This window comes from Chelonia mydas, chromosome 25 (assembly GCF_015237465.2).
Source record: "Chelonia mydas isolate rCheMyd1 chromosome 25, rCheMyd1.pri.v2, whole genome shotgun sequence".
Classification (NCBI taxonomy): domain Eukaryota; kingdom Metazoa; phylum Chordata; order Testudines; family Cheloniidae; genus Chelonia; species Chelonia mydas.
In genome coordinates this window covers 6,085,433-6,103,028 of record NC_057858.1, presented here as the reverse complement: position 1 = coordinate 6,103,028, position 17,596 = coordinate 6,085,433, and the positions used below count along the sequence as shown (strand labels likewise).

The following is a 17,596-nucleotide window of genomic DNA, read 5'->3' as shown; positions in this document are numbered from 1 at the left end:
AGCTGCGTGTCGAGGCACATGGGTGAGGGGACGGGGATGGGAAGTTTGTCCTGCCTGCCATGCGCTGTCATATGTCCACGTTGCCGTAGAGTTTAAGGCCCGAAGACACCAGCAGATCATCTCGTCTGACCTCCTGTGTATCCCAGGCCACCAATCCCACCCAGCTACCCGCCCCCTAGCCCAACAACCAGAATTAGACCAAAGGCTACAGCCCTCAGGAGACTAAACTACTGAGTGCCTCAGGCAAAGAATAGGAGGGAGCACGGTGCACCAGTTGCCGGGAATTGATGAAGTGAGATGTGTCCAGATGATCTTGGTAAGCGACCTTCACTCTGTGTTGCACAGGAAGGTGAAAACCCCCCCAAGATCACCACCAATGTGACCTGTCAGTGTCCTCAGGATGAGCCAGGCCTTCTCTCAGCAGGGCTGCCAGTCTGGCACCTTTCCCCAGTACTAAATTCACTTGTAGAAAAAGAAAACACATACAGCTGGTTATAGACTGTATCTTCAGATCTCGGTTTCAGCTTCTCTCTCATTCAACTACGAATCCCCTGTTGGATCTAGATCTGCGAAAGAGGAGGCTAGGATTTATTAGACTGCTGTTAGCGCTTCTGTTATCAGGGTGTTCTCAATCCCACAGGCGATCTTTTTACCCACCTTTTACATTTCCGTTCTCTTTTGATGCTCCTCGCGGCAACGTGCTGCAGATCTGAGAGGAGGGACGAGTAGGAGAGAGGGCTTGGAGACGGGAGGGGTGCGCGGCTCCCCGGCCACACACCCCAAAGCGAGGTCACTGTTTTTCATTCACAGCCTGAATAAAACAGCTGTGTGCAAGCTCAGAGAGGTAGCCTAGGTTTGGGACCATTTATAATACAGAAATTGATTCTAGCTGGGCTCCCCATCCAAAGAAGGGAGATATTTACAATGAATGAGACCTTTTGTTTCGGCACAAAGTGAGTTTGCGATGAATCCAGTGAATTAATAAATACTCTAGTAAAGCCGTACCAATGCATGTTGCATGAAGGGGCTTCTTAGCCTGCAGGCCTGGAGTGGCAATATGCAACGTAGATGCATCACTTCTACGCCAGACAGGGCCACTGCGATCCAAGTGAGCTAGTCTGATCTTGCAATCTCAGCACATTTAGGCTGGATCAGAACCTGGATGGAAGTTGCAGGAAGTGGGCTTCAGGAACTGGAATTGGGTAGGAAGTGCTTTTCCTTCCGAGCCAGTGTTGAACTAGCGTGGTTCTGATAAGCAGGGCTGGATTTGGGGGCAGGTAACCCAGGTGACTTCCTGGAGTGCCAGACTTGGGGCGGGTGCTGGGCTCAGGGCGCCAGGGTGTTATGCTTATAAGAAGCACCCGGGATCTTTTTTAGGGGCAAAGGCAATACACCGTGTTTACTGAAGATACAGCAATTATCATATGCATTCAATCACACACACGCACGCACTGTAGGGTAGGGAGGAGCCGGGTTCCGTCGGTTGTGACATGATGCTCAGGGGAAGTTTTGGCAGGACAAACCCCAAGTTTCATGGCAAGGCACCCTGTTTATATAGTGATTTTCCTTCATTGGTACCAATGAGTTTTGCACGGTCACACTGTAATCAATTGTTGTTTGATGAGTGTTTGGTTTTTTTAAATAGTTTTTCTTATTTTTTATTTTGTTTTTTTTTATTAAGTGTTTTAGGGAGTTCTTTCATGCTGGTTTTGATTATAGCTATTTTGTCCCCGTTGATAGGCGCCTGTCTTATTTTTAGAGTCGTCAATCTGCTTTTCTTTGACATTTCAATAGGGGCGTGTTGCAGCCTCCGGGCGCCCTTGCGTCTGTCTCCGGTTCCTCCCTAGACCATCTGGTTCAGCCCTGGCCTTTACACTTCTCTTTTAACACACACATTCCTCATTCACACACAAAACAGAATTAATTTACACAGAACATTTTGAACAGGGACATCAAGTTGCAATGCAAAAGAAAACAATCCTGGCATTCTTTTACTTATTTTAAAATGCTAAACCCACAACAAAGTGGTGACCCTCAAAGGTCTGTTACTGCCTTGAAATTAGTCCGGATGCAAAGGAATTCTGGCGGTTGCCTTTCTGCCAGTGGCATATTAGGCCATTCCTTTCTGCTGTTCAAAAAGGGTGGCCGGCAGGATATGGTTAAATCATCCATCAATACATTTAATACATGCTACATTATTATTTTATTCTTCTGTATTTTTTATTCTAAATTATGCAAAATACAAACATAAAATCCTACTACGCCAAGGGCAGGTATTCAAAAGTTTAACAAATGGGGAGGGCACCTGGGGCACCATTTGAACTGGGGCCGGCCCTGCTAGTAAGCAGCGCCATCCTTCAGATGCAATGGAAAATGTGAGGTCCTGGCTAGATGTCATTCAACATTCGTGGCTGGAGCAGGGGTTCTAGCCCCAGCACCCGGGCCAAAACCCCAGTGTGGGCAAGTGCATCCTGCCTCCCTACACTTCTGCCTCACAGCCTCCGTGGACGTCCTCTTCGTCTTCGCTTCCCATCCTTAATTCTCTGTGTGCTGCGAAGCAGCTGGTGCGCTCCACCCAGAGCCGGCAGCCTTTGGTGCAGGGCCCAGTGACCCTTCCGTTTCCAGTGGATCCTTCAGGGTAAAAAATGCTATGGAAACAGGATTGTTGTTAGCGTGCCCATAATGGGCAGATCTGAGAGGGCCTGGGTCCGATCCAGAACCATCTTGCACCTCAAGGGGAGATTACCTTTCCCCTGGGAGAGGCAGTGACCTTGGTGCGTGATGATCATCCAAGAAGTCTGTTCACAACCCCCCCCTTTGGAGGCTGTAGTTTATCTTATTTTATTTTTTTTGTCTCTTGCTTTCTCCAGAGGATCCCCGACCTGCCGTGCAGGAACATTTGCCGCGTAAAGCTTCCCAGCCCCCACGTGCCCCAGCGGACCCAGATGTTGGTGCGGGCTCAGAGCTGCAGAACAGTGAGTGAGTGGCTGGTTTGCAGGGCTTCCGGGCTGCGTTTCCCTGACCCTCCCCGTGACGGGAGTGTGACGGCTCGTGTGGTTCCGTTGGCTCTCCTCATGGGCTCATCGGATGGCAGAGCTCAGCAACGACCCAGCGCTTGGGTCGTGTGAAATTAATGATCTCCTAGGCTTCTTGTAGATTACAGAGCCGTGGAGAGCTCGGGGAATTGGTTGGATGGAGCCTGACCTGGTCTGTGGCTGGACAGAGGTTGATGCTGAGGGTCTGGTCTGCTAGAGGTCAGACTAGATGATCATAATGGTCCCTTCTGACCTAAATATCTATGAATCTAGTCGCGGTCCTGAGCCTGGCTCCTTCTGTGGCCTCAGACAAGTCCATTAAGATCCGTGCCTCAGTTTCCCCAGGTGGCAAAGGGGATCATACTGCTGCACCTTAGCTCCTGTCTGGCAATGTGAAAAATACTAATCATTGCTTTCCACGCTGAAAGAGCTTGCCAAAGACAAGCTAATTCTTCTGACACCCGTCAACTCCCCTAATGCCTACTGAAGTTACGTCTACACTCCGTACACCGGCATGTGGAGTACACCCCCTCCCCCCCCCCCCCCCAACCCCCCCGGCACCAGTAGAAATGGCAGCATAGATGGTGAGGCACGGCTCAGGCGAGTGACACGGGAAGCCTGTGTGTGTGTCTCTGTGTGTGTGTGTGTGTGTGTGTGTCCTACACAGCTCTCTGCGGCCCAACCAGCACCTCCCCTGTCTACACTGCTCTTTTTAGCAACGTGGTGCCCCGCTGCCTCCCAGCAGCTGGAGCCATTCCCCGCCGCAGCTATCCAGCAGGTCTCTGCTGTGGAGCCTTTCCACGCCCCAGGGAAAGGCTCCCGTAGTGGGGAAAGCTTCTGGCAAGGGGAAGGCAGTGAGGAAAGGCTCTGGCAGCGGGGCTCTGCCTCCTCCCACCAGAGTCTTTTGCTGACAAGTGTAACTACACACCGCTGTGTGGATGCGGCCTCCTTTGTGGCATAGAGATGGAGCCTGAGATGGAGCCGCATCAGCCCCAGTTTCCAAATAGGGAAACGGAGGCAGGGGAGTTAAGAGACTTGCCCAAGGCCCTAGAGAATGGCAGGATTACAGTTAGAACTCAGGACTTCCTGGCTCAGATACCTATGTTCCGGATTGAATTCTCCAGAGTGGTCATCTGGCACGCGTTACAAATCCATCTATAAAGCAAGCCTCTCTCCCCCACTCTTGGCCTCCCCACCTTAACAGTGTCTCTTTAAAGAATCCTGGCGACCTGTGAGATCCTTTGTTCTCGCGACAGCCCGGAACTGTGCCTCTTCTGGGATCAAGCTGGAGAGCCGCCGAGCTCTGTCTGCAGCAGAGCTGAAATGATGATCTATCAGGGAGTACACGCAGGCCTCCGAGTCCGACACCCTAACTCTTTGGTGGAACATCAATCCAGATAGAAGCCAGCTCCGGCCCCCTTAGGAGCGGGGGAGCTGGAGCTGACGGAGCTGCTTCCGCAGCCTTGCGGGAGCAGGTTGTTTGTTTCCTTTATTATTTGGAATAACAAAATAATGAGTCTCCAGGTCTCAGCAGGCCAATTGCCAGGGTCGCTGGGTGATGGGTCCCATTCAGGAGGGTGTTGGTAGCATGGGTCTCAGGGCATCTAGTGTGAATGGGACGCTCGGCCCCACCCCAAGGAATGTAGCTGGGTGCTTAGGTGCCCTGGGGATGCTGAGCGTGGTGTTAATGTCCAGCTACACAGAGAGGATTTTCACCCATCTTGTTTGAATCTGTCCCAGTTTCAATGCCATGTGGCTGCTTCTTGCCAGGTGGGTTTCCAAGATCATCACCCCCGAGCTTGCACCCGTCATTATGCTGGGCTGGGGCAATATTGCTTGGTGGCCTCTGTTCCGATGTGGGAACGCAAAAGCATCCGTCCTCCAGGCAAGCCGCTGGGCGTGGCAAACCCTGCTTCCCACCTCAGAAATCCGTGCACTCTCTACTCGTGCTGAAAGGAAACCTAAGTCCCAGCACTGTCCTAGGGTCCTAGAAACCGCTCAGTTAGGAGTAAGTGGAGCCAGTGCAAAGTTCTTCCGTGTGGAATATTCTCTAGGGCTTTGCCCAGACTGGGTTTAAATGTCTCAAGCAATGAGGTTACACCCTTTCCCTTGGGAGACTCTTCCATAGTCAAACAGAACTTCTTATCAATGGACTAATAGACAATCCAGTGTACCCGCTGCAGAGCAGTCCAGGAACCAGCTATCTTCTGAGATCTAGTGGGTGGAAGTATTGCCTAGTAGACGGAGCATTAGACTTGGACTCAGGCGACCTGGATTCTAGTCCCAGCTTTGCTACTGGTCTGGTGGGTGACCTTTGGCAAGTCACCACTCTGTGCTTCGGTTTCCCCATGTGTAAACAGGGATAATGGTACATATCTCCTTTGTAAAGTGCTGGATAAGAAAGAGGTATTATGCAGCCCAAATTTGGACTTCCCCAAGTCTCCCCCCCTCCACTTTCCCCGCCTCCGTGGGGTTTGAACCCTGCCAGTGTCTGTAGATGTTGTCGTATTTCACAGGCACGTGTCCCCTGTGATCAGTGGGAGTTGCCTGGGAAGACCGAGAGTGGTCTGTGTCCTGCATGTGGTGGATCTATGGCTGCTAGGGGACTATGCCATGCTACGATCTTCATTGCAGTGGATGTCCCATAGGTTCGGAGCAGCCATGCAGAGGTCCCCGTCAGGCGGCTGGAATCTTTTCCTGCAGCTCCTCTGATCACAGAGGTTGCTGGAGCTGCCTGTGTGGTACATGCAAGGCGGGAGAAGAGGCGTGTGCATTAGGAGAAAATTGGAGCGCATGTGAAGTGAATGAGGCCAAGTAAATCTGCTTTCTGCAAAGTAGGCTCTGAGCTTTGTGATAATGCCGGGGCTGGATTGAATTGCTGGAAGCTGGGGCACCCGCCTACTAATGTTGGGAGTGAGCAAAGCCCATCCATGGGAGAGGCGCCAAGCACGTGTGAGCTCTGTGATAAATCTGCTGGCACTGGCTACAGAGTGTCTCTCCCCTTTGAAAAGGGTTCCCATCCTGGGGCTGGCTCCTGCACTACACAGCCTGCAGGGGCCTGCCCCGTTATCAATGGAGTTCCCAAATTTGGTGCAATGGGTCAGTCACTTTGTCAATCCGTGTCTTTTCACCGTGCCACAGATCGAATGCAGGGCCCAGAGGTGCTGGAACTAGGCTGCCGCACCCCTGGCCTAAGTTCTCTCTAAGCTGGGCAGCCGTGTAGCAGCCTATTAAGGGCCGTGCAGGCACTCAGTGGGGAGAGATGCCTGTCCCCCGGCCCCAACCCAGCCCAGCCACGGACCTGCTGCGGCCGGGGGAGACGTGCCCCTCCCGCGGCCCCAACCCAGCCCGGACCTCCTGCGGCCGGGGGGAGACGCGCCCCTCCCACCGTCCCAACCCATCCCCGGTGTCACACATCACCTCCATATTGGTGCCCATAACAAAATTCATTCCACACGTGGGTGGGAATAATTCAAGGGAACGCTGCCCCGGGCTGTAAGTGGTTTCCATAACACACAGGGTGTACCGTTTGGTTCAATGGCTCTCAGCACCCCCACTGTACAAATTGTTCCTGGCAGGGCCCCGTCCAACTGGTGGGGGCATCAATCCAGGCGTGACTGGGTCAGGGACCGAAAGGCCCTTAACATCTGACCATCTGGGGGATGGTCTCAAAGAAATATGGCCCCACTGCTCTGAAACCCTCCAGTCCTGGGTCCTGATCAGAATTTTGCATCTTTTCCTCTAGAACTGTCCAATCCAAACCCCAGGGTTCTCTTCCTCCTCCTTTTTTCTGTCCTACGTGGTGCTTGAATCACATAGGGCCTTAGTCTGGGTCCTCAAGGCTCATGCCATCTTAATTACTCAGAAACATCCTGCCAGGGATTTTATCCCAGTCAGGGGCTGAGAGGAGAGGAGGAACTGATGCTGAGCTCAGTTATTACACATTTTAGAGCCAATTAGAGGTCTCTGGACAGCCCGGAAGTCGGGGCCGCAGGTTTAGGCGAAGAGGGAATGTATGTCAGAGCAGTTCAATGAAATGCGACTGGTAAAGGGCAGCGGACAGGATTCCAGCTGAGGAGCAGGAGCTGAGTAGCATTAAGAGCTTTAAGCGTCTGTGGACTTCAGTAATTTAGCAGGACCTGTGTCAGATTTCTGCTGGGACGGAGCTGGCCACCCTTAAGGGTCAGGAGGGAATTTTTTGCTGGTTTGTCTGTCATTGCTTCTGGGCGCGGGGGTGGCGTTGGAGTGGTGGTGGCTGGGTTATATTTTTTTAGTATTTAGAAGTTTTAAAATTGAATAGGCCCGAGCTGTCCTTCAGGCATCTCAGTCACAAGGGATTCCATGGCTGCTTCTGGGCCAGCACTGCTACGTGAGGGTGATTTACTGATAACAGGAAAGTGCATGCAGAGTCTGTCTTAAAGGAACAGAAGACTCCTCACACCAGATCAACCCAGTGGTTTATTTAAATCCAGTGTCCTGCCTCCCGCAATGGTTAATGCTTTGAAATGACCCACGAGGCCTCTAGCAAATTGTGCATGGCTGCACATGGGAGGGAAAATGCCTTCCTGACCAGCTGATGCCCTGAAGCTTGAAGTTACTGATTCTAGCATGTCTTGCTGTCAATAATATTGCTCTTAAAAGTCCCCAGTCCTTGAGAAACGCAGCCCCAGTATTGGACTCTCTGGCCCCTCTGGGCAGTGCGTCCCACAGGCTGTGTGAAGAAGTGTTTCCTTTCATATGTTCTAAACTTACCAGCCCTAAATTTCACGGAGCGACCTCTCACCCTCGCACTGTGGAGCAGGGTAAAACGCAGGGACTGATGGCGTTCCTCGTGTATGAGATTTGGATGGGACGAAACCATTATTGCATGTCAAGGAGAGCCTGGCACGTTTGTCCAGACCTCCTGACTGAGCCAGCCCCATTGGGCCTGGGGCGACACTCTGTGCCACCATGCAAGAGACAAGAATTTCAGTCACCCTTAAACCCAGTGGGTTTAAGTCTCATCCACACTGAAGCCCCTTTACACCTCTTGGGTGGTATAAAGGTGTGAGGAAGAGGGCGGTCCGAGCACTCTGTACTACAGATATTCTGTACTTCTCATGGGGGTCATGGGAAGCAGAGAAAAATTATGGCTGCCCTAAGGATGCTGTTACTTGGACAGGGGGCGGGAAAGGCCTCTGGCTGCATTAGGACACAGAGAAAGCACAGGGGGCTAGAAGACACTTTTTCCCTCCCTCCCAGTCTGTTCCTGCCCCAAACACAGGGCAGGAGGAGCTGAGCACTGGGGCTGGTGTCTTGCTCCCCAGACTTGCAGAGGCTACGAACCCTCTAGGCTGAGACGGAGCTTCAAGGCTGGAGGGTATGAAGCAAGCAAAAAATAGAGGCCTCTCCAAGGAGCTGAGAGGAATCTCCGCTCCAGGGTTGCAATAGCTTTAACAGCTTCTCCTCTACAGACCAGTATTTAAGTGTCAAATATTATTTCAGCCAGTTGGGTCCCAAAGCACTTGGCTACCTGATCGTTCACACTGAGTCCAGCATTTTGGAACCGCTAGTGAAATGCAGCCCCCTCTGGGGTGAAACGCATCTGTTGGTTAACCGCGCACAGCAACAGGAGGTAGAGAATAATGCTGTCACCAGCTGAAGGCGCAGCAGGAGCTGAGGGAGCACGGGGTATTATTCAAATTGAAATTTTACTGTCACAGCGTGACTGGCCCCTTTAAGAGGGGAAGTGGGGGTGGGTCCAGGGCACCTGTGTCTGATTACCGGTTGCCCAACTGGGCTTAAGGGAAGGCACCCGAGCCTTATAAAAGAGGAAGTCCCGGCAGAGGTTGTGGTAGAGCTGCAGGAGACTGGGAGGAGGGTGTGGGCCAAGGAGCCAGAGGGCTGAGCTTGGCTGCCAAGGGCTGAAGTGGTGGCTTCCTGCAGAGCAGAGTGGGAAAGCAGAAGAGCTCTGGATGGGGCAGAAGACCCCAGAGATGCGTAAGACCTTTTGTGTTGTGAGGATGGGCTTTATTTGGGGACCCTGAGGACTTCCTTTTTTTTTTAACTTTCTCTTATTAAACCAGCCCCGAGCAGGGTTGGCAATAGCCATGAGAAAGCCTGTGCGAAGGTTAAAGGAGCCCCGAGAAAAGGGGAAAGTGAGGCTGAGTGCCGCAAAGCCCTCCTTCACAGTGTTACGTTGACCAAGACAATGGGTCTAACCCAGGGTTTCTCAAACTTCTTTGCACCGTGGCCCCCTTCTGACAACAAAAATTACTACATGACCCCAGGAGCAGGGACTGAAGCCTGAAACCGCCTGAACCCCCCCACAGTGCCGGGCAGGGGGGGCCCAAGCCCAAGGGCTTCAGCCCCAGGTGCAGGTCCTGTAACCTGAGCCCCACAACCCAAGGCTGAAGCCCTCAGGCTTTGACCCTGGGCAGTGGGGCTTGGGCTTGGGTCTTAAGCCACAGCAAGTCTAACGCCAGCTCTGGCGACCCCATTAAAACGGGGTCATGACCCCACAGTTTGAGAACCGCTGGTCTAACCCAACCACCCTACACAGCATGTTGTGAAAAGTGTCACTCTTAGAAGATCAGACTTCGTTTCATGTCTCATTTGACAGATATAATACTGTGTTCTTCATAGAATCATAGTCACGCAGGGCTGCAAGGGCCTCGAGGTCACCTAGTCCAGCCCTGTACACTGAGGCAGGATTCAGTAGCCAGTCCTGGGTCCGTCTGCAGAGCCTGGGATCTCTATGCTCACCTCTCTGGAGTCGCCTGGAAATGAATCAAACACCCTGAGGCTTGCCTGCTTTTCTGCACACCGCTGTGCTTTGTTCCCCACGGCTGTCCGGCTCGTCCTTGAGCTGGGATCCACACTCCATGCCGCTCAGAGATGGTCTGGGAAGATGTCCTCAGCTCGCCCCACCTCTGGGGGACTGAGATGACCCAGTAGTGATGGTTCAGACTGGATGCTGGCTGTTGGGGATGAAGGTTTGTGGGGCAACGTCAGGCATTATTTTCCCCTGTAATGGCATTTCGCTTTCTTCACTGGCTGCTCCCAGGATCTTGGGAGGGCAACAAAACTTTAAATGCAAACGCTGTGGACAGCTTTGAAATAAATGCCTTGAGCCCTGGATTGATCCTAACTGGAGCTGAAACGCACAGAGAACCGAACGAGTCTCTGGAACTCTGATGTTCCACTCTCCCTCCATCCAGGATCATTGTTCTCCAGAATATTCCAGCCCAGAGGCCACCAGCGCTCTCTACCCACTAGGCAGAAGTCTGGCAAGCTTGCTTCCAAAGCTATTTACTCTTCTCTCCCAGCCACGTTCTCAGACGAGGTCCAGCTCCATACAGAGTCCAAAAAACTCCTCCCCACCACCATCGTGGTTTCCCCACCCAATCTGGGGTACTCTCAGAGGCAGGAGCACCCTGGTATCCTCAGTGAAATGCTCTGTCCAGTAGGGAATTCCCTTTTACTATGGTTGCACCTCATCAGATCCAGAACTGGAGTTAGGTCTGAGCGATGCCATTTAGCTAGACAGTCTCCTTCAAACATATACACCTCTACTAAGAAGCGCGTGTGTGTGTGTGTGTGTGTGTGTGGTGGGCCCAGAGGGTGGGAAGGGGGCTTTAAAAGTTAAGTAATAGGAACATCTCGCTTGGTTAAGACTGAAAGCTGCTGGCTGTGTTGTATCCCCAGACCACTGTGCATCTGGCAATGGTCTATGATGCAGGGCAAATTGATTGGGAGGAAAAATGAAGACAGAAAAATGGGAACAGAAATCAGGAGTTCTTCAAGAAGAGTTTGAAAGCCATGATTCCACCATCAAGAAAAGCTGGTGATGTGACTCTGAAACTATATAGACTGTCATCAGGGGCAGGGGCCGTCCTTTTAGTCTGTGTTTGTGCAGCGCCTAACCCAGTGGGGTCCTGAGCCGTGACTGGGGCTTCTAGGAGCTACTGCAAGGCAAGTGGTAACGAGCAATAATCTATTCGGACTAGTGTTAAAGATGCAGCATGGGCAGCTCAACAGATATGACAATTTCCTGCCCTACCTTTATTGACCTTATTGAATGAAGCTGAAGTTTCTTTGGGGTCCACTGCATTAAAGGAAAGGTTTATATATTACTGTGGACTGGAATTGTATTAACCTCTGGAGAGGGGAGATGTGAGACCCACTGAAGAAGGGCCAGATGAGAATGGCCTTTAGGAACAAAAAACGTTAGGTGGTTTTGCTGGGGACTATCTATGGGCAGGAGAATCCAAATCCCACCCCCTCCCCTTCGGCGATGCATAAACCCAGCCTTTTGAAGCTTGTCTGCTGATCAGCTGTTACATGAGGCCAAGATCAAAGGTCCACGCTGTAGAAAGGAAAGACTGAACTATTCCTGGTTGCTCTGAATCTGGGGCCGTTATGAACTTGTCACTTCGGGGAAAAACCCAGCTGTGGGTTTTACAGGGCTGACACCTGCCAGAGCCCAAAGTTGAAGTTGGGATGACCTCTGGTAAGCTGCTTAGCATGTGTGTAGTTTCCTTTGGTTGTTTTTAACGTGTTCTCTGGGCTGCTTTCACCTTAAGGATAACTGTGCTTGCTTAAGAAGATCTGGATGGTACCTTGTAACTATGAGCAATTACAGTGTTTGTAACCTCTGGAGAGAAAGCAAAACCTTTTAAGTGCTCTGGCTTTAGGCAGGGAACTGTGCAGCCTGGAAAACCCCTGGTCAGGAGAGAGAGAGTGACGGGGGTGTGTACCCAAGAGAGGTGACAGCTGACTCAGGAGCTGGACCTCTTCTCCTCCCCCTAGATGCGTGGTTCTCAATCAGGGGCCCGCATACCCCTGGGGGTACGCAGAGGTCTTCCTGGGGGTACACAGCTCATCTAGAGATTTGCCTAGTTTTACAACAGGCTACATAAAACTCTCTCGCCCGGGCAGTACAAACGAAAATTTCAGACATGACTTGTATATATTGCTCTATACACTATACCCTGGAACGTAAGGACAATATTTATATTCCAACTGATTTGTTTTATTACTATATGGTAAAAATGAGAAAGTCACCGATTTCTCAGTAATAGTTGCTGTGACACTTATATTTTTATGTCTGATTTTGTAAGCAAGTCGCTTTTAAGTGAGGTGAAACTCGGGGTACGCAAGATAAATCAGACTCCTGAAAGGGGTACAGTCGTCTGGAAAGGTTGAGAACCACTGCGCTAGATATTCCCCAGGAAAACCACTTCACACTTTTTTGTTCTAAGAGTCCATTCTTGTCTGGTCCATTGTTCAATACAGTCCTTTGAACCCCCAGGTCTCACATCTGTCACATCTCTCCACCTCCCCATCCATTAATACAAGGGACCCCAAAGATGCTTAAACTTAACTCAGTAAAGTCTCCCAAGGGGGAGGGATAGCTCAGTGGTTTGAGCATTGGCCTGCTAAACCCTGGGTTGTGAGTTCAACCCTTGGGGGTGGCCATTTAGGGGTCTAGGGCAAAAATTGGGAACTGGTCCTGTTTATTGGCGGGGAGGGATAGCTCAGTGGTTTGAGCATTGGCCTGTTAAACCCTGGGTTGTGAGTTCAATCCTTGAGGGGGCCATTTAGGGATCTGGGGCAAAAATTGGGGATTGGTCCTGCTTTGAGCATGGGGTTGGACTAGATGACCTCCTGAGGTTCCTTCCAACTCTGATATTCTATGATATGGCAGGAAATACCCAGACCTGTCACATCTCCCAAAGAGTCCTGACCCAGCATGCACTGGGCCCAATCTATAATCCAGCACGCCTATGGGTAGACATGAGGCTTAATGGACGAGTGGTGCTATCTAATACAGCAGCAAATGAAACACTGGCCTGGATGGATGAAAGGTCTAATTTGCTATGGCAAATCCTCTGTACCTAGGATTGACTCTGTGGGAAGCTGCTTCTGCTGAGTTTGCGACAAAGCCCTGATCAGAAACATGGCAGGGATCTTCCCTGGCCACTGGAAGCTCCGCACTTCCTGTGCCAGATCCGGGACAGAACAGCTTGGGCCAAACCTGCCTGTTTGAGGCAGAGCAGAACCGTGAGCCGTCAGCCTCAGGAGAGGGAGAGACGAGTGTGTTTCAGGTAGGACGTCGAGCTGGCGTGCATGCTGCAGAGGCATGTCATTAATGAGCCTTCTGAAAGGGGGATAATTACAGCGTATGCTTTCTGCTGTGATTATTAATCATCCTTTTCCTGTATTTCGTGTATTGTGCACCAGGCCATGGAATACTCCCAAGGTGATATGATGGGAGGTGCAGGGACCCCTTGGGCCAGTGGATAGGCACTACAGCGTGGCCCTTGTGCAAGACGAGACCTTTTCACAGCTGTCCCATTTACCCTCGTATTTGCAGCCTGACCCCATTTGGGTGAAACACCCCTGAGAAAGGCTTGAGCAAAGCAATTGTGTGAAATGAGTGCTGCCCAGACAATGGTCCCAATGGCGCCTAACGCCTATGAGCTATAGCCTTGTATCTTCAGCATGGGTGTGTGGCCTGTGGAATCTACAGCACTCCCCGTGCAACGCCCCGTTCCAATTCCAGTCCCCTTCCTCGTTGACCAAGGTGCCGCATTGCATGCTGGGGTCTGTAGTCTCTCCAGGAGTTGCATTTGTGGAACCCAGTGGATAGAGTTTGGCCCACAGGCTATGCTTTGGCCACCTTGGGGTCAAGGGCTGTTCATGCCCTGCCATCCATCTCCAGTATGCTCGGAGAATACTGCTTCACTTCCAGTGGGCACCAGCCAGGCTGCCCTGCAAATGCGCCTCTCCTCTGGCATTGACATTTGGAGTTGTCAGGCAAGAGCTACTGGATCTTGTAATCTGGACCTGCAATGAGTGGCGGGCTGTTGGGACAAGGGTAATCAGCAAAAGCAGGCTTGCGTTGATGCTTGGGAGGAGCTGACAACTTCCTTTGCAAGATCTGTGGGCTCCAAGGCAAGGGGGAAGCAAGCCTCAGTGCTTGGAGAAGAGAACTGGTACCCATGAAGGCAGGCAGGAGACCATGGCAGGCGTGGAGAGGGAGGCGAAGAGATGAGGTAAGTAAGTTAGAGAGCAGGTGGAAGGAGGCAGAAGCTCTCTCTAGAAGCTAGGGATGGGGAGGGACAACAGATTGCCCCTGGATAAGAATCTAGCTTTGACTCGAGGGTCATGTTTGCATTTTCTGGCAGTAGGAGCTGGTGTCTGGAACTTTGCTGTTATGGTTTCTGCTGTCAACCTGTCTAGGATGAGAGCCCTGGAATTCACACGTGCCCGATTTTTCTATTGGATGGTTCATTATGGAGACTCTTTGTTGGTTTGTTTTGTGTAAATCTCTCAGCAAGGTAGTGGGATGGATTTTGAAAGAAGAGTTAGAGAGATGCTAGAGGGCATTCCCCAGGAGCTAGGATTCCCCGTCCAAAGTCAGTTCCTTGGCTGGAGAGTGTTATTGAATGGCACCATGCTGTGAGATATAACAAACAGAAGGATTTGAAGAGTGCTCAGATTTTGGGGCTTAAGCGCTGCGAGCCAAATACAGTAAGATGAGGGAGGGTGTTAGGGATTGTTGATCCAAGGGACTCACTGTTGGTGTAATTTACAAATTGAGGGACGAGGAGGAAGACGTAAGTTATACAAACGTTGACTCCTTCTAGACACGCAGACTGCCCTCTGAATTTATCCAGGTCTCCAACACAACACCCAGTGGCCTCCGCCAAGTTGACGGTAGGTGATGGACAAGGCCACCGCATGTCAAGCAAATATGCAATCGGACTCGGAAGATGGCGCATGTAAAGGAGATCTGAAGGGTATAACCCTTTGGCCATCCTAGCCTGTTTATCTACAGAACCGGGGGCAGCAGCTGTGCAAAGCAAGTTTCCCCCATCCCATACCATACAAGCCTGCCTCTGCCCTGACCCGGAGGGACCGTTTCTTGAAGTCAGTGCGAATTTTACTCTGTGTGGCCGGGTCCTGGGCTTGCTGCCGGGATTATCGACAATCTCAAGCATGACAGTGTCACTGTGATGCGGACGTTAGGAACTGGACTGAGACGTGGCGTCTCATTTTGCACAGGCAAGGATACAATGTAGTAGTTATATTTGGGCAGTACAATACTGGACCAGATTGAAACCAGTGATCTGTAGTATATTCCCTTACCTGTTCCCCTGAGTAAGTCTGTCCCCCAGAACGCCGGCTTTAGAGGAATTATACACCTGGTCAATATAAAAATTCTTACGGGATACTAGCTAACCCCCGGAAATGTCGGGTGCCGATGAATGGGCCCTGCACTTCAGTCTTTGTTACACGTAGTGACCTTTTTGCAATGTTGCAAACTGTGGTCGTATCTAAATGTCTTCTCCCTGGGGAGCATCTTTTGCAGGCAGAGATTCAGAGGTAGTTAATGTCTATCAAGAAGAAAAGCAGATTGGTTACAATCTGTGGCTGGATATGCAGGGTTGCCAGCGCCACGTGCCAGCGCCGCGTCAGGCCCCCAAAATCATGAGTTGGGGTTAAAAATCCCCAATGAGATTTGGTTTTTTTTTTCCCAAAAAGAAAGGATGGGCTCTTTATTTGCCTTCTGGGTTTTGAGTTTTTAAGGAGTCACGTTTTCAAGCTTTTCTCTGCAATCCTGAGGGCCAGAAATGTTTCCTTTTTAGATGAAAGCTGAGCTTATCACACAATACCAGCAAATGCAAGACTCGCGATCCGATCAGGAGAGCTGGCAACTCTGCAATGTGCAGACGTCCAAGTTCTCGGCTGTACTGGACAGAAAGTGTGAGATCCTGGCTCCATGGACGTCCGTGGGAGTTTTGCTACTGATTTCATTGGAGTCCGGATGTTGCCCAAAGTGCTCGAGTGGCGAAAGAAAATCAAATCCAGTACTTTAGATTGGGGGAATCCTTTAATTAAATGCAGAGCAATGTCCATACAAAGTAAACCTCACAAATGGAGAGGCTAGAACTCAGCATAATTCAGCGCAGGCGCTGCCTCCGTGGGTGCTCAGCATCCACCAGCCACCCGCCCGTCAGCTGTTTGGTGGCCCCCGCTGATCAGCTGTTCAGCAGCAGGCAGAAGGCCTGGGGGGAGGGGGTCGAAGAAGTGGAGCGAGGGTGGGGGCTGGGCCTCGGGGGAAGGGGCAGGGCCTCAGGGTGGGGCAGGGGTGGAGCACCCACCCAGAAAAATGAAAGTCGGCGCCTGTGTAAGCCAGCATGAAGAGGGATATTAGTCTGCATACCTGGAAGTCAGTGCTCACCTGAGCACAGGGTTATGTAACAGGAACCAATTAGTTGCATTCTTGTGGACCGACTGGAGAGCGACACCGTGCCATGATCACGTATTGATTGGGTGAACCTCCCCTTGCCATATCAGGGGAACGACCTCACCTTCCAGGGAGTCTCTCCTGACACACACATTTATTGTGGGGGAACATGTGAAACGTGGTACTTTCTTGAGACACTTGAGACAGACCTTAATTCTCTGTCCCAGCCCAGCAGCTCTCGGTGAAGGAACAGACGTGAGAGGAAGCAAAGAGGACTTTGCTCCACCTTTGGCACTTGACCATATTCTGGAACTATCCGGGAGTCTGTCCGGCTCCTATTGTAAGGTAGAGCAGCCTTGAGGCTGCTCTAATTTACAGTCAGCTGCAACAGCCCTCAAAGGCTATTGTATCATTGGAGAAAGGATGGGCTCTTTATTTGCCTTCTGGGTTTTGAGCTTTTAGGGAGTCACGTTTTCAAGCTTTTTCAGAGTACAGAGCACTCAGGTCATACCTTTTCCCTCCCCATGTGATGGGGGCTGTGAAATGGCGACGTGGAGCCAGCTTTGGCTTTAAGCCATCTGAGAGAGCCCCACCATGAGGGCTATCCCCCAGTGGCAGTTCACTGCATTTACTGCCCCGTAACGCCTCTATAGCTGCTTAAAGGGACCATACTGCTGTGCAGAATTGACCCCCTAGACTTTGGAAGAGGCTTGAAACTGGGAGAGAGCCGTGGGGCATTGCAAGTTATTTCGGCAACTCAGCTGCTACTATGTAAGGTTTTCATGTTTCTTAAACAATTCCTGTAAGTAAGCTGCGGGAATGCTTAGGGGCCTCTTCTGCTGTGACCTGACATTAAAGCATATTTTCATACCATCGGCCTGAATTTCATGCTATCCTCTCTTTTTGTGTAACTTGCTAGTAAAATCTGCTTTGACTTAAGCCATTTGAATCAGGTCATGATCCTGTTAGTTGGGGCAGGCACGTACTCCCTGTAGCATGCCAATTGATTATCGAGAACAGAATTATTCAGGGTTCCCAACATGCTCTGCGAGATTTGTGATGGAGAATAAAGGGCAGAAGGGGTCAGGTTTTAATCAGCAGTTTGTGTTTAGCAGAGAGTGATGCTCTTCTGAGGCAGAAACCCCCATTTGGGATATTACCTTCATCTTTTTAAACTGGATTGGCTGCTTATGTGTGACCTAAGGTAATTTTTCTGAGCAAGAGAACTCGGTGTAAAGACTGGCTGAAGGTATTTAAGAAAACCTATTTGAGAGGCCAGTTTGAGCTCTTAGAAGCCTTCCCTGCGAACGATGGGATAAGACCT

The 17,596-nt window shown here is 51.0% G+C and overlaps 1 protein-coding gene across 3 annotated transcripts in view; it reads left to right on the top strand.

The window, feature by feature from the left end:
- LINGO3 (leucine rich repeat and Ig domain containing 3) overlaps positions 1 to 17,596 on the top strand; it is a 103,515-nt gene that overhangs the window by 30,324 nt on the left and 55,595 nt on the right. Inside the window, exon 2 of one of the 3 annotated variants that reach the window (XM_037885905.2) lies at positions 2,871 to 2,975. The exons of 1 other annotated variant lie outside the window; for it this stretch is intronic. The gene's annotated coding sequence lies outside the window, so the exon portion shown is untranslated. Of the gene's footprint in view, positions 1 to 2,870; positions 2,980 to 17,596 lie in introns of all 3 variants that reach the window. One more of the 3 variants, XM_037885904.2, reaches the window with a different exon arrangement.